Raw genomic sequence first — 13,817 nt, forward strand, 5'->3', positions numbered from 1 at the left:
CTGTAAGGAGAAATGACAGATCATGAGTGTCTATAAGACATGCGTGCATCCAATGGATGTAGTGTATCCAGTGAGGATAACTATCAGGTATATAAACTAAGATATCCCCATGCCATCCTGACTTGAAAGCGTGGGTCAAATTCCTGGAATTCCCTACTTAACAGCACTATGGAGGAACATTCAACACATGGGCTGCAGTAGTTCAAGAGGGAACCACCATCAACTCAAGGATAACAAGTGATGATCAATAAATGTTAGCTATTGCCAATGTGGCTCATGTTTCAAGAATGAATAGGAATAAAGGAAGTGAATGTGAGAACTGTCTATGTGGAGAATTATGGATGCAATTCCTCATCCTCTACTCTACTATTCAATGCATTGAAAGTTCACCAGACTGTCACCAATCTGGCTGGCGTGCATTCTTCCACTGTTATCTTTTCTCATTTAACATGGGTGTAACAACTGCAGCCAAATACTTGCATAATGTTTCTTCCATATTCTCATTTGTAATGTGGTCTTGTCAGCTTAGCCAAAGGATTTTTCTGCAGCCTTTATTTTCAAAGCATCTCGAGTTATTGTTTGTCATCAATGTGACCATGGCCCAAGCTCGTGCTTAATAATAGGGCAGACACAATAATGTGTTTTCTTATTTTACCCTCTTGCTGGTTTGAATTCATAACCATATTGTTCCAAACGTTCCTGTTTTGTTCAAGACAAAATGAAAATTAGAAAGTCTTGAAGAAGCCTGCATAGGTTTATAACCAAAAAGTATTTCTAGAATTCGTTGAGTGTGAAGCATCACATGCTATTATAATAATAATCTTTATTGTTGCATGTAGGCTTACGTTAACACTGCAATGAAGAAGTTACTGTGAAAATCCCCTAGTCGCCACATTCCGGCGCCTGTTTGGGTACACTGAGGGAGAATTCAGAATGTCCAGATTACCAAACAGCACATCTTTCGGGAGGAAACCGGAGCACCCGGAGGAAACCCACGCGCACAGGGAGAACGTGCAGACTCCACACAGACAGTGACCCAAGCCGGGAATCGAACCTGGGACCCTGGAGCTGTGAAGGAACAGTGCTAGCCACTGTGCCACCATGCCGCTAGAAGAATGATCTGAGATTGAGAATGGATTGAACAGTAACATCCCTGGTTGTTTTGGACAAGCAAGAAATAAGTTAACAGACTCCTGAGTTATGTTGTCAAAATAGTAAAGGGTATAGACAAATCGGCAAACATGGGAACTCAATAATCTAAATGGCCAGGCTTAATCTGCTATCTCAAATGTGTTCATTTGTCCTTTATATTTTTCCGTACTGTTAGCCTCTGAGTGTAGCCTGTCACACGAGTTCGCATCAGTTGCATAAACTGTTTGCACCTTATTCTAAACTTGAACCTGTGTCTCTGATTTTTAGAGTTTGTGGCAATCTTGAACATATGACTCTAGAAATTCCATTGCCTTGCTCGCATCATAGTAATTTATATTACAGCAATGTTTTTGTGCCACTTCACTTTAAGGTGCAGCCTGTCTTGAAGTAGAGCAAGCTGGTTGTAACACATGTTCGACAAACAACTCTCCAGCACCTCTCTTTTATGGGCAGAGGCTAGAGGCAGCTTGGAGGAGCAGAGAGCAGAGTAGGTGGTGTGCTCCAGTACTACAATCATACAGATAAAAGGAGGGTATACTTAAACCATAAGACATAGGAGCAGAATTACGCCATTCGGCCCATCGAGTCTGCGTTGCCATTTAATCATGGCTGATATTTTTCTCATCCCCATTTTTCTGCCTTCGCCCCATAACCCCTGATTCCCTTATTAATCAAGAACCTATCTATCTCTGTCTTAAAGACACTCAGTGATTTGGCCTCCACAGCCATCTGCGGCAAAGAATTCTACAGATTCACCACCCTCTGGCTGAAGAAATTCCTCCTCATTTCTGTTTTAAAGGATCATCCCTTCAGTCTGAGGTTGTGCCCTCTGGTTCTAGTTTCTCCTACCAGTGGAAACACCCTCTCCACATACGCTCTATCCAGGCCTTGCAGTATCCTGTAAGTTTCAATCAGATCCCCCTCATCCAAATTAGTGTGTTGTCCAACTTAATCCACATGGACACGGGCAGGTCACCAATGGTGACTCCCATGTCCCAGTGCAACCCTATTTTTAGTCCCATACTTTAATTTAAGTGATGCCGTCACATCATTTATTAAAATGAACCTACCTTATTGCTAAATTATTGTGAATTTGCTTTGTTTTTCTAATTCCTCTCATTAAAAGTATTTCTGTTGGTTAAATTCATTCATTTGGATTATCATGGCATTTTATCTTTTTACAAAGAGCTCAGTTCAAATGGTGTCAAATAATTCCTATATGGAGCCCCCAGTTCTCCAACACACACACGCATGCATAAACACAGTCTGCATAATATCACCAGGGAAACACTTTGGATGGTGCCAAATGAATGTCTTTTCAGCAAAAAATAAAACTGAGTAATCAGTGTGAAAAACAACCAGGAATGGTTTCCACGGCAGAAGATGGCAGCTCTAATGTCCTTGACATTGATCTTGCAATATCCACTAGGTGACGCATTTATATTTTAATTTATTTTCTTTTTAGCTTTTGGCACTCAGCTGGCCCCCTCTTCAACCTCTGATTAGGAAGCTGGAAAAGCAATGTTTCTGACGACCTCTGTCATTGGTAAGAAGTCTTACAAGGTTCACTCACCTGATGAAGCTAGTGATTCCAAATAAACCTGTTGGACTTTAACCTGGTCTTGTAAGACTTCTTATTGTGCCCACTCCAGTCCTACGCCAGCAGCTTCACATCTGTCAATGATGTTCATGAAGAAGTGCATCAGAAAGACTCTGACTGCCTCACAGCTGGTTTAGCTCAGTGGGCTAGATAGCTGTTTGTGGTACAGAACTCCAGCAGCGTGGGTTCAATTCACGTACCAGCTTACCCGAACAGACGACTAGGGGCTTTTCACAGTAACATCATACTTGTGACAATAAAAGGTTATTATTATTATTAAAAAAGGTTTGCTTTTGCCACTTCCCCCACCTGCTTCATGAGATGCACCTCAGCTCTGCTTACTGTTTCCCTGACTCCAAATTGACAAACTGTAGCTGGCATCTTATTGTACTGGATGTCACTGGCTAGAGTTTCCATCTTACAGGCAATGTGGTTAGAATTTTTTAAGATCCAGAAAAGTTTTCAGTTGTAGCCGGATCAGTTTACCTTATGTCCCTTAAAAACTACTTTGAAGTTTGTATAATTGTTTTGGTCCGTCTGTGTTTCTAAAAGATTTTGCTATTTTTTTGGTTTTGCTCTCTGTGCCAAACACATACCCACACCATGATGACTTAATGCTCATCTAATATTTACCCAATCTGTTATCGGAACGCTCTTCTGCACACGAGAGTTAATGGGCAGCACGGAAGCACAGCGGGTAGCACTGTTTCTTCACAGCTGCAGGGTCCCAGGTTCAATTCCCGGCTTGGATCACTGTCTGTGTAGAGTCTGCACGTTCTCTCCGTGTCTGTGTGGGTTTCCTCCGGATGCACCGGTTTCCTCCCACAAGTCCCGAAAGATGTACTGTTAGGTAATTTGGACATTCTGAATTCCCCTTCCGTGTACCCGAACAGGCGCCGGTGTGTGGCGACCAGGGGCTTTTCACAGTAACTTCATTGCCATGTTAAGCCTACTTGTGACAATAAAGATTATTAAAAATTAAATGGAAATCTGGAGGTATCTTGCCTTGAAATTATTTCTAAAGCTGTGTCAATTGAAAATTTCATAACTGAGATTGACTGATTTTTCCTCAGTAAGGGCAAGAAAGGAAATGGAACTATGGCAGGCAAATGGAATTAGGATGCAGATCAGTCACAATCTAATTGAATGGCAGAAAAAGGCATGATGAATGATCCTCTCCTATTCTTATGTTTCCTCTGCCTCCATGTTTTATCTATAATATTTTAACATTTTATATTTATTCGCTCTTGGGATGTGGGCTGGGCCAGCATTTGTTGCCCAACCCCTAATTGCCCTTGAACTGAGTGACTTGCTAGGCTATTTCAGTGGGGCAATTAAGAGCCAACCATCTCGGTGTGTGGGTCTTGAGTCACATATAGGCCAGACATTAATGAACCAGGTGGGTTTTTACGACAATCAGCAATGGTTTCATTGTCACCATTATACTTTTAATTTCAGATTTTTATTGAATTCAAATTTCATCATCTGCCGTGGTTGGATTCGAACCCGGGATCCGAGAGCATTATCCTAGGTCTCTGGATTACTTAGTCCAGTGACAATACCACGATACCACCACCTCCCCGTTAATGCTTGAGCAGAACGTCTTTCAAACAAAACAAACTTTCGTCGGTCTTCGCAATGGGGAGTTGCATGAGCGGCATGGTGGCACAGTGGTTAGCACTGCTGCCCCGCAGCTCCAGGGTCCCAGGCTCAATTTCAGCCTCGGATGACTGTGTGGAGTTTTCACTTTCTCTCCATGTCTGTGTGGGTTTCCTTCGGGTGCTCCGGTTTCCTCCCCTAGTCCAAAGATGTACAGGTTAGGTGGATTGGCCATGCTAAATTGCCCCTTAGTGTCCAAAAGGTTAGGTGGGGTGACTGGATTACGGGATAGGGTAGAGATGTGGTCTTAAGTAGGGTGCTCTTTCCAAGATTTGGTGCAGACTCGATGGGCCGAATGACCTCCTTCTGCACTATAAATTCTATGATTCTATGTGGCTGATATGAATGAATAATGTATAATGTTCAAATTTCTGGATTAAACTAAAGCTGATGAATCAGAGCTGTTATTTATTGCTACACTATTTATTGCAGGCAGCTTGAAAGCAGACACTAATATAGTATGGGGATGGCATTAATACCATTACTATCTTCTCATAAACATGACTCTTTAATGGTTCAGCTAACAGAGTAATTTCATTTGATCAATCCGCGTCAATAGTTCTGACCAACCAGTCTGAGCAATTAAGCATTGCTTAGTTCATTTCTGGTCAACACAGACCAAAAGAATCAACCCACCGCACCCCTCTCCCATTGATATGGTTAGATTACGCCAACAGCTCTTTGTACTGGTTGTCGCAATCACTTACCTTGGAGATGCAGTTCGTTCATGTATAAAGACAGCAGTGTTTCATCAGTGCTTCTCAGTGAGAGTCTATATTGAACTGATCTAAGATGGCAGCTTGCCTCATGGAAGTCACTTTAAAAAAATGTGTACATGGGATGTGGGTGTCTATGGCTAGACCTGCATTTATTGCCCATCCCTAATTGCCTCTTGTTCAGAGGGTGCTTAAGAGGCAACCACAGTGCTGTGAGTCTGGAGTCACATGCAGGCCAGACCAGGTAAGGATGGCAGATTTCCTTCTTAGTGAACCAGATGGTTTTTACAACAATCGACAATGGTTTCATGATCAGGCTTTTAATTCCAGGTTATTATTGAGTTCAAATTTCAAACTCATTCAAACCCAGTCCCCAAATAATTACCCTGGGTTTGTTGATTATTCGTCCACTAAGTCTGCGTGGGTTTCCTCCAGGTACTCCGGTTTCTTGGTGGTTATTACCACTAAGCCACCATCTACGCCACCATCTCCCCATAACTAACATGACTACAGCCAGATTGGACATGTTGCACTGTCGTATTTCAAAACCAAAACACAGCCGGTGCTCCAAATTTTTAAATTCTATTATGCCTGTCAACTAAAGTTACATACATTTGCCAGATCCCTTCCTATTTTGCTAATTTCCTCTCTCTGCCAGCTTTAGGGCCTCCTTGAAATAAATATGTTTGGGAAGTATCAGTGTAGCTTACCAGATTCTACTGCACAAAATTGCCCATAATTTGGTTTGTATTGAAAATATCACTCCGAAAGTCTGGAAAGGTGACAGCTGTGGGAATGTTAGTTATGCTAGTCTGATAAGAGACTCTTCATTCAATTACTGTCATGGATGAACCATTAAAGGAAGCTGTCTTGTTAGCAAAGGCACATTGCTGAGATGTCACAGATGTTTTTTTTATGTTGCATATAACCCACGCTATCACTAATACATATTTTATGTGTTTTATTTATTCTGTCTTACCTCAAATGAGAGCTGAAAGCATGTTGCTTTGCCATAATAATTATTTGAGAGTGTTGATCATGAAAGAGTGCAGTCTAATCTTCAAAAAGCTCTCCTTAAATCCACTGACTAAATACAACGGTGCTGAAGTATTGGTAATACTTTGATTGGCTAAACGGTCCTGATTTTTGATTTTAAACATTATCCCTTGGAAATTAGCAGAGATGATTCTATGAAGCAAACCTTCCTGCTCCAGTTAATTTAAGGAAACCTAAATATAGAGCAAATTCAATAATTTTAATGCTGGCCTGGCCTGGACTAACTAACTTTACTTTGATGTTTTGTTTCATTGCAATCTATTTTAATGTGTCGATGCTACATGATAATTCCATAGTTATAGGAGGAACTGGCTATCAGTCGGTTAAAACCCTACGCTTTAATCTTGCACATGTAGTCCACTGTGTGTTGCAATGAAAAGACTGCTCTTATCAGTCATAGAATTTGCAGTGCAGAAGGAGGCCATTCGGTCCATCGAGTCTGCACCGGCTCTTTGAAAGAGCACCCTACCCAAGCCCCACACCCGCACCCTATCCTCATAACCCAGTAACTCGACCCAACAATAAGGGCAATTTTGGACACTAAGGGCAATTTAGCATGACCAATCCACCTAACCTGCACATCTTTGGATTGTGGGAGGAAACCGGAGGACCCGGAGGAAACCCACGCACACACAGGGAGAACGTGCAGACTCCGCACAGACAGTGAACCAAGCCGGGAATCGAACCTGGAACCCTAGAGCTGTGAAGCAATTGTGCTAACCACCATGCTACCGTGCTGCTCTGTCGAATATAAAACTCCTATATCCAGCCTGGAAAGTCAGGGAATTAGTAGAACTCAGAAAGAAATCCAAGACTGATGTAACGTCAAGTAGCTTAAGTGATAGCAACATCAAAAACTGATGCCTTCGTGCCTACGTTTGTGGCCATGTTCCCAATATAGAAGTGAAATTTCCAGGGAGGAGCTAGAAGAAATGGGAGAAATGACAAATAATGATGTAACTGGCAAGCTAAGAGCACATTTATAAATTTTAGCAGAATACGGATGTCAGTCTGTGGTGCTGACACAACCAAAACTGAAGAAGAAGAAGTAGCAGATGGAAGTTAGGCCACCTGGTCCATTAGGATTCGTCATTTAGATACTTATTCAATGAGTTGATGAGTTGGATGACATTAGGCTGAATTCTCCGGTGCGATTCTCCATGGCGGACTGTTCGCTGGTGGCGGGATTCTCTCTTCCCATCGCTGGGCAATTGCATTTCCCATTGAACCACCTCACCCCCCCCCCCCCATAAATGCCACAGGTGGAGATGCGCTGCGGCAGGAACAGAGAATCGCAACAGCTGGAGAATTCCGGCCATCGTGTTGAACGTATTGAGGGACCGACTGGGAACAAGAACAGTATCCGCAGATTGGAGAGGAGTGTGAAGGTAACCATGGAAACTGCAGGTTCAGTGAGACCAGCTGCACCACTTCAGGATAATGTAACTATTTTTCCATTTAACATATTTGAAAACAAAAATTGCTTTTAAAATTAGCAGCCGGATTCTCCATTCCTGAGACTAAGGGTGGGATTCTGCGATTGCCGATGCCGAAATCGCATTCGACGATTGGGCAGAGAATCCCTTTTGACGCCGAAATCGTGGGCGGCACATGTTTCCAGATGCTCCGCCCTCTCCAAAACAGCGTCCTCGGTGAGTATGCCGCACGCCGTTGGGACGGCCTCAGGATGCTCAGCCCCCGATGGACCAAGTTCCCGCCGGCGTGGGACATGTGTGTTCTGAGCCGACGTGCCGGCTGAGGACTGCGCCGCCACACTTGGCCCGAATCCGTGCCGCTGTCCAGGGGGGCGTCTGCTAGGGCTGGGTGGCCAAGGGGTGGGCTGTGATGTCCCGGTTGGGGGTTAGGTTACTTGCAAGGCCGGCGCCATGTTGTATGGCGCGACTGGTGCAGGTCGTCAGGCGTGCGCATGCGGGGCCCAGATCCCAGTCATTATCCGGCCGTTTTCGGCGCGGGCAGCGGAGGTTTCAGTCGGCACATGTGCTTGCCCCTCACCGGTACTGGAATCGGTCAGGGGTCGGCGCGAATTTCCTGTCTTGAAAGCTGACACACTCTATGCTGGCATCAGCACTTAGTCCCCAGAACGGAGAATACAGCCCTATCTGCCAGAGTTGAATTGCTATTGATTGCCACTCTCGCTGGGAATCACTGAGTTTATGCATGGCGAGGATTGTAAGCGGTTCATGAGGGAATCCCACTGTAGGGCCGCCATTTTGAGTGGACGGCCCAATACTGAGGTCTCGCGGTTGTCCGCCTCACCCGCATCACAAAGCAGCTGCCCACACCGCTGCATTGTGGATCAGACACCCACTCCCTCCCCACATCGCGATTCAGCCCCCTACCACCAGAGTTTCTGGGTCCCTCCTCCTCCCTGGGGATGACCCGACTCGTCTGCCCTCCCAGAGACCCCCTGAATAGGGGACCCCAAAAACCCACTGAATAGAGGGACCGCCCCTTGAATAGGCGGACTCCGCACAGAGACTCCCCTCCCCACTGCCGGTGTCAGCCAGGATCTCAGTGGATACCACTTATCCCCATAGAGACAATCCAACACCCTTGTGTGGTTCTCAAAAATGACGCGGATCTCCGAGTGTCCCAGGATGTAGCTGCCATGCACACTCTCTGGGTAGCGTGACCACACGTGCATGATGCGGAGGCGATGGTCGCAATCGAGTTGAACATTCTGGGATTGGAACCATTTCCTGTTAATTAAGGCACTCCCTAAGGTGCGTGCCATCAATTACCCCCCCCACAGAGACCCCCGCTGATGGCAGAGTATCTGCAGCCTGGGCATCTTGGTGGGACTGTTCCAGCTCAAAGTTGATATAGTCTAATGCCTGGGCACACAGGGCATCTGTGACCTCACAGATGCACTTGTGGGCTGTAGCTTGGGAAATGTCACACAAGTCCCTGCTCGAGCCCTGGAATGAACCAGTTGCGTAGAGATTTAGGGTTGCGATAACCTTCACGACACCGGGAGCGGGTGTCTTCCTCCTCCACGGGGCCAAATCCGCGAGGACGTGGCACAGGTGCCACCCTGTCTCTTTGTTGAGACGGAGTCTCCTGTGGCACATGCTGTCCGTCATCTCCTCGAAAGACTAACAACGTCTGTACTCCTTAGGTTGCTGCTAGTGCCTTCCTCTGGGTTCCTCCTCGGCCTGATGGTGGCCGGGTCTTCAGGGTGTGTAGTGGCCCCATGCACCTGGGATGCCGCCTCCAGCCTGCGTCGGTGCTGCTGCCGCCTTCTCTGGCATCTGGATGACTGGGCTGCCACCAGAACCGCAAGGACAGCATCTGTGGGACCGACATAAACAGCCATATTGTTCTATCTGTAAGGAATTGGAGAAGGAGAGAGACCAACAATCCGTTAGGGCTTCCACCCCGGGACCCTCAAATCCCCCAAGCCTCCCCCACCCTTACGTGCCCCGCTTTATCTCAAAGTGCCATCCACTGTGCTGGAAAACCTCACTCTGCACATTCACCCCCAACTATAGCAGGAGCCCCTAGACCCCAGACCCCTACTGGGAACATTAAGGAGGCCCTGATCAGGTTCTCTCCTCTGATCTACACACTTACCCTATGGTCATGAGGATATCTCCAGTGCTGAAGCCCAGCTCTTGAGTGTTTGATTGTTGGCTGCTGCCTCTATGGTTTTGACACGTTTGGAGGTCAGACAACTATTCAGGCTTCAAAGTTTGATTGAAACGCGATACAATAATCATCATCTGAGACATGGCATGTGTACCCATGAGAAGTCACTTGAGAATATTTTATTTATTAAACGGTCAACAGTAACAAAGATTAGGTTGCCCGTTTGGATCAATGTCACGCACCACGTCCCGCAGTGTCTTCTTGCTTCAAACCAGATTGCCTTCTGAATTCATACGTCTGCCTGAGCCCGGTGTTCCAAGACCGAGGTATCTTAGAAACAATTGTCCGATTTTTCCGGCTACAGAAAAGGAAGGAAGCAGCAATGGCAGCTTCCAGGCATCTGCAGCCACCAGCAGGAGCAAGTAGCAAACACAACCTCAGCTGTAAAGTGCTCTCACAAATAACAAAACCAATTACTCATTAGCAATAGCCTTCAGCTGTGAAGCTAGATGCTGCTCACAGTCAAAGGGAGTTAAAATGACCGTCAGCATATAACCAAGAAGAGGGTTCTGTCCTGGAATTGTTTGGTTGGACAGACAGGCAGCAGTTGTAGTTGCCCCTCCTATGGGTATCCACAAGATTTAAAGATGGTTTAAAGGCCTCACAGACGAAAAGCCCCTCACCACCCCTCCCTCCAACATGGCTCAGTGGTGACCCCCAACCTGGAACTCTTCAGCCCCCCGACCAAGCCCAATTCCCCTTGAGGGGTCCCCCCCCACTTGAGTGCCCTTGAGCTGCATGCCCGAAAATGGAAGTGGCTACTCATCTCCTTAGTTCCCTTCCGCAACAATCACACCAGCTTCATGGGCGGGATTCTCCGAACCCCCGTCAGGTCGGAGAATCGCTGGGGGGGCGACGTGAATCCCGCCCCCGCCGGCTGCCGAATTCTCCGGCGACGGGGATTTGGTGGGGACGGGAATCGTGCCGCGCCAGTCGGCGGCCGCTGGCAGTGGCCCCCCCCCCCCGGCGATTCTCCGGCCCGCGATGTGCCGAGTGTCTGGTCCCACCGGCATATGTTACGACAGGTATTTACCGGTGGGATCTGGCACCGCGGGCGGCCTCCGGGGTCCTCGGGGGGACCTGGCCCTGGGGGGTGCCCCCATGGTGGCCTAGCCCACGATCGGGGCCCACCGATCCGTGGGCGGGCATGTGCCGTGGGGGCACCCTATTCCTCCGCGCCAGTCGCTGTAATAGTCCACGATGGCCGGCGCGGAGTTGAACCACCCCCTGTGTATGCGCTGGGATGACGCCAGCACATGCTGGTGCTCCCGCGCATCCACCAACTCGCACCGGCCGGCGGAGGCCCTTCGGCGCCGGTTGGCATGGCGACAAGCCCCTTCCACGCCGGCCGGCGTGGCGCAAACCACTCCGGCGCCGGCCTAGCCCCTGAAGGTGCAGAGGATTCCGCATCTTCTGGGAAGCCTGACGCCGGAGTGATTCATGCCACTCCTTCACCCTGGAGTTACCCGCCCCGCCGGTTTCCGAAGAACTCTGCCCCAGGTTTTTAAAAAGGTGTTTAAAAGACGTCCATGTGATTTCTCGCTGGAGAGATGATTAATGCCCGGGGGGCCGTTACGTTTAACTTTAATCTCGCTAAAGATTTGGAAATTTATCTAAATGAGGGTTAATGATATGCTCGCCATATTTGGGTGTCTTCCAGAACTCGCCATCGGGAGTGGGCGGGTTAGACAGCAAACTGATTAACGCCCGACAGGAATCTCGATTTTGACCCTTCTCCACTATTTAACCAGCACCCCCAGATCCGTATTGGGCAGAATGTGATGGTTAAATTGCGCCCATTGAAGATCTTTCCCGCACTTTAAAAATGATTAATCAAGACTGATTCTGAGAGGAAGGAGAATTTAAATTTTAATCATAACCAAATTAACCTGAATTCCCCACCATTAACATCCTGGGGCGTTACCATTGGCCAGAAATTTAACTGAACTCGCCATATAAATTCTGTGGCCACAAGAGCAGCTCGGCAGGTCAGAGATTAGGAATCCTGTGGTGTGCAACTCACCTCCTGACTCTCCAAAGCCTGCCCACAATCTACAAGGCACAAGTCTGGAATGTGATGCAATGCTCTCCACTTGCCTGGACGAGTGTAGCTCCAACAACAGTCAAGAAGTTCGACATTATCCAGGACAAAGCAGCCCATAGAATCTATTGAATCCATAGAATTCCTACAGTGCAGAAAGAGGCCAGTTAACCCATCGAGTCTGCACTGACCTTCGATAGAGCACTCTATCTGGAGTCCACTCCTCGCCCTAACCCCGTAACTCCACGCATTAATCATGGCCAATCCACTTATCTGTGGATGGGGTGCCTGATTGGCACCCCATCCACAAATATCTACGCCCTCCACCACCAACATACAGGAGCAGCAGTGTGCACCATCGACAAGATGCACACACACCGCATGGATTACAATGGTTCCAGAAGGCAGCTCACCGCCTTCTTCTCAAGGGCAATTTGGTGTGGATAATTAATAGGGGAGGCAGCGGTGTACTGGTATGGTCACTGGGCTAGTAAACCAGAGACCCAGAGTAATGCTCTGGGGACCCAGGTTCAAATCCCGTCACTGCAGATGGCGAAATTTGAATTCAATAAAAAGAATCTGGAATTAAAAGTCTAATGATGACCATTAAACCATTGTCGATTGTTGTAAAAACCCACCTCACTCACTCATGTCCTTTAGGGAAGGAAATCTACCATCCTTACCTGGTCTGGCCACTACATGGCCTACAAGGACAATTAGGGATGACAATTAGGACTGCTGGCACAGCCAGCGATGCCCACGTCCCATGAACTAATTAAATTTTTTAAAAAAACATCTACAAGATGTGGGACTGCAGGAACTTACCAAGGCTCCTTAGGCAGCATCTTCCAAACCCACGACCACTATTATCTAGAAGGACAAGGGCAGCAGATACCTGGGAACCCCACCACCTGGAGATTCCCTCCCCCAAGTCACACACAACCCCGGTTTGGAAATACATCGCTGTTCCTTCTTGGTCGCTGGGTCAAAATCCTGGAATTGTCTCCCTAACAGCACTGTGGGAGTGCTATGTGGTCAGAGGTGCCGTCATTTAAATTAAACTGAGGCCCAATCTTCCCTCTCAGGTGGATGTAAATCCCATGGCACTATCTTGAAGAAGAGCAGGAGAGTTATCACCAGTGTCCGCAACAATATTTATCCCTCAATCAACATTAGAAACACAGATTATCTGGGCATTATCACATTGCTGTGTGTGTGAGCTTGCTCTGCACAAATTGACTGCTGCATTACAACAGTGGCCATGGCCAGGATTTGGAGTTTTAGGTGGGGGTCGGGTGTGGGACGTAGCGGGAAATTGAATGGACAGGACTCCCTCTAGTTTCCCACCTGCACTGGCCATGCAGCGATTTTACGCTGGGGTGTGGAAGCCCTTAGACAGAAAGTTCACCCGACCAACCCCAATTGAGGTACTTTAGTGCCGAATTATTGGCCATGTAAGGGTTGTTTCCCACTCAGCCTCAATTATTAGGCTAGCAGGAGGACTTATCTGGTGAGGCGGAAGCCCGAAAAAGAACTGCCCTTGATCTCAGACAGGGTGGTGGGGGGGTCACTTGTGTCAGAAGCCTCCTTCTAACTGGGGTTGCACCGCTTCCCTTAAGGTTGAGCGGCCACTGGGTCTGGCTGCTTCCCACCCTAGCCTTTCCCCCCAACACTCTGATCGCCCCTTTTGTGACTCCCCAGGACGTCCCGACTCTCTTGCCCTGGGACCATTCAACTTACCTCCCCCTTCAGTTCTGCGGCTTAGGCACACGCCTGTTGTTGCACTACCTCTTCAGCCCACTGCAGCTCTTGTCACTGCAGGGACTGGAGAGCTGCTGGTCAATCTTGCTGCGACAAGTAACTCACCTCCTGACTCCCCAAAGCCTGCCAACCATCTACAAGGCACAAGTCAGTAGTGTGAAGG

General features: G+C 47.5%; 1 long non-coding RNA gene across 1 annotated transcript in view; it reads left to right on the plus strand.

Annotated features, from left to right (window-relative positions):
* Positions 1–4,744, plus strand: part of LOC140426216 (uncharacterized) — a 108,882-nt gene extending 104,138 nt beyond the window's left edge. Inside the window, exon 3 of the long non-coding RNA XR_011948153.1 lies at positions 840–4,744. This is a non-coding gene — a long non-coding RNA (uncharacterized lncRNA). The remainder of the gene's footprint in view (positions 1–839) is intronic.
* Positions 4,745–13,817: the final 9,073 nt, after the last annotated feature.

The sequence above is a fragment of the Scyliorhinus torazame genome, chromosome 7, assembly GCF_047496885.1.
Source record: "Scyliorhinus torazame isolate Kashiwa2021f chromosome 7, sScyTor2.1, whole genome shotgun sequence".
Classification (NCBI taxonomy): Eukaryota; Metazoa; Chordata; class Chondrichthyes; order Carcharhiniformes; family Scyliorhinidae; genus Scyliorhinus; species Scyliorhinus torazame.